Raw genomic sequence first — 3,264 nt, forward strand, 5'->3', positions numbered from 1 at the left:
GCGCTTTGGTGACATGATGGGTGTTAGCGACACAGACATGTGGGCACCTGGGGAGCATTCTTATTTAAATCTTCCCCTGGGACCACAGAACCTTCAATCCAATATGGGTGAGGGAGGTCTAGAGCAGTGGTCTGCAACCTTCCTCATGCTGTGACCCTCTCATGCAGTTCTCACGTTGTGGTGACCCCCCAAACCATAAAATCATTTTTGCTACTTCATCACTGTCATTTGGCTACTGTTATGAATCGGGTGACCCCTGTGAAAGGGTCAACCCCCAAAGGGGTCACGACCCACAGGTTGAGAACTGCTGGTCCAGACCCATCATGGTGAGGTGCCCTGGGATGCTGAGGAACACAGGTTGAAAACCACCGAGAGCTGAGTGTCAGGCGAAGGCCTCGGGGCGGTGCGCAGCAGAACGAAACACCGCCTGTCCTGCCATCGTCATAAGCACGGCTGCGTTGCACCCTGGCTGCGGCCGTTGTGCCGATCCAGCCCACTGAAGGTCTTCCTCTTTTCTGGCTGCCTCTCTGCTTTCCCGAGCAGGGTGCCCTTCTCCAGGGACTGGCCCTTCTGGGTAACATGTCTGCAGGCTGTGAATCCGAGTCTCGCCACCCTCACTTCTGGTGGGCAGTCTGGCTGCGTTTCCTTCAATACAGAAAGGTTCTTTCTTCCGCAGACAAGGCGCGGTCAGTATTCCTGGCCAACACCGTAAGTGAGAACCCACTGCCACTGCGGCCGTCTACGCAGAAAGGCTCAATCTTTACAGGAGCAGACTGGTACACTGGAGCTGCCAAACCAAACCAAGCTCGCCGGCTTCCAGCCGATGCTGACTCGTAGCCACCCTCCGTGGATTCGGAGACGCTCACGGTGTGCGGGAGTAGAAAGCCCAGGCTTTCTCCAGCTGAGCTGCTGGTGGTTTTGAACTGCCAACCATGCAGCCCAACGCTTCACCTTGCTCAAAGCATGGATGAGAGAGAGGAAAAAATTGAGATGACTTTGAGAATGATGATGGCAACAAATGTACAAGGGTGCCTGCCTGACACATATGGATGAATGGATTGTGATAAGAGTTGTATGAGCCCCCAATAAAATGATTTTTAAAAATTGAGATGAAATGTAACCTAGGCGAGTGCGTTACTTACCTCGACTCAGCTTGTCGGGGACGGTAACCGGAGCCCGCAGCCCGCTCCCGCCGCATTCCCCTTCGCCTCCCGACGCGTCGCCAGCATGCGTGAGTGCATCTCCATCCACGTCGGCCAGGCCGGTGTCCAGATCGGCAATGCCTGCTGGGAGCTCTACTGTCTGGAACACGGCATCCAACCTGATGGGCAGATGCCCAGCGACAAGACCATTGGGGGAGGGGACGACTCCTTCAACACCTTCTTCAGTGAGACGGGCGCTGGCGAGCATGTGCCCAGGGCAGTGTTTGTAGACCTGGAACCCACGGTCATTGAGGAAGTTCGCACTGGCACCACCGCCAGCTCTTCCACCCTGAGCAGCTCATCACGGGCAAGGAGGATGCTGCCAACAACGATGCCCGGGGGCACTACACCATCGGCAAGGAGACCATCGACCTGGTCCTGGACAGAATCCGCAAGCTGGCTAACCAGTGCACAGGCCTCCAGGGCTTCTTGGTTTTCCACAGCTTCGGTGGGGGCACCAGTTCCGGGTTCATATCCCTGCTGATGGAACGCCTCTCAGTTGATTATGGCAAGAAATCCAAGCTGGAGTTCTCCATCTACCCCGCCCCCCAGGTGTCCACAGCTGTAGTTGAGCCCTACAACTCCATCCTCACCACCCACACCACCCTGGAGCACTCAGATTGTGCCTTCATGGTAGACAATGAGGCCATCTACGACATCTGTCACAGGAACCTCGATATCGAGCGCCCAACCTACACCAACCTTAACCGCCTGATTAGCCAGATCGTATCCTCCATCACTGCTTCCCTCAGATTTGATGGTGCCCTGAATGTAGATCTGACAGAATTCCAGACCAACCTAGTGCCCTACCCCCGCATCCACTTCCCTCTGGCCACATACGCCCCTGTCACCTCTGCTGAGAAAGCTTACCATGAACAGCTTACTGTAGTAGAGATCACCAATGCTTGCTTTGAGCCAGCTAACCAGATGGTGAAATGTGATCCCCGCCATGGAAAATACATGGCCTGCTACCTGTTGTACCATGTTGACGTGGTTCCCAAAGGTGCTGCCACCATCAAGACCAAGCGCAGCATCCAGTTTGTGGATTGGTGTCCCCCTGGCTTCAAGGTTGGCATTAACTACCAGCCTCCCACTGTGGTCCCTGGTGGAGACCTGGCCAAGGTGCAGCGAGCTGTGTGCATGTTGAGTAACACCACAGCCATTGCTGAGGCCTGGGCTCGCCTGGACCACAAGTTTGACCTGATGTACGCCAAGCGTGCCTTTGTCCACTGGTACGTGGGCGAGGGGATGGAGGAAGGAGAGTTCTCGGAGGCCCGGGAGGACATGGCTGCCCTGGAGAAGGACTATGAGGAGGTGGGGGTGGATTCTGTTGAAGGAGAGGGTGAGGAGGAAGGAGAGGAGTACTGATTCCTTTTGAACCTGCAGTATGTCAATACTCCAGCTTCTGTTAACTGACAAAGCTTTCTGGCTAGATTGTCTTCATTATCATCTCTGATCATGTCTTAACTTTCCATGTGTATCTATTATTTTTTCCATCATGTCTCAAAAGTAAAAGTATTCTGAAAAAAAAAAAAAAGAAAGAAATGTAACCTAGGTGTAAATGACATGACAGTAAATGGTGCAGCTGGCCGTGGGGTCCCCGGGCCTTCGGGGAAAGCCCCGGTATTCGGAGAGATGTGCCATTTCTCAGCTCACCCCCAGCCTGGCGGTTGAGGGATCTGCTGGGCCACCTGCTGTCCAGAAGGTCGAAGTTAAGCTTCCCCTTGTCCAAACCCGCCTTTACGTTCCAGGCAGGTCTGAGACCATCGTGGGTGGAAACAGGACGATCCTTTGGCGTGGGGTGTTCCAACCAGGCCCACCTGAGCTCCGGAGATCTGAGCACAGGGCAGGGGCTGCAGGCAGAGGGTGAGCCGGGCACCAGAGGGGCCTGTGGACGACATTGTGAAGTAGAGGCAGGGAACCATTCTGCAGGCTGAGAGGTGCCAGCAGTCCTACTGGATCTGCCCTGTCTGAAACTCCAACCTCTCAAGGGCTGCACCCCCCACCCCTTGCCTCACTCATAATGAGTGTCCCGGCCGGGCTCTCCCGGGGTCTAGTTAGC

At 55.1% G+C, this 3,264-nt stretch overlaps 1 pseudogene; it reads left to right on the forward strand.

Annotated features, from left to right (window-relative positions):
• The first annotated feature begins 1,152 nt into the window (after positions 1–1,152).
• On the forward strand, positions 1,153–2,610 carry LOC142434500 (tubulin alpha-1B chain-like; annotated as a pseudogene).
• The last annotated feature ends 654 nt before the right edge of the window (positions 2,611–3,264 follow it).

The sequence above is a fragment of the Tenrec ecaudatus genome, chromosome 1, assembly GCF_050624435.1.
Source record: "Tenrec ecaudatus isolate mTenEca1 chromosome 1, mTenEca1.hap1, whole genome shotgun sequence".
Lineage (NCBI taxonomy): Eukaryota > Metazoa > Chordata > Mammalia > Afrosoricida > Tenrecidae > Tenrec > Tenrec ecaudatus.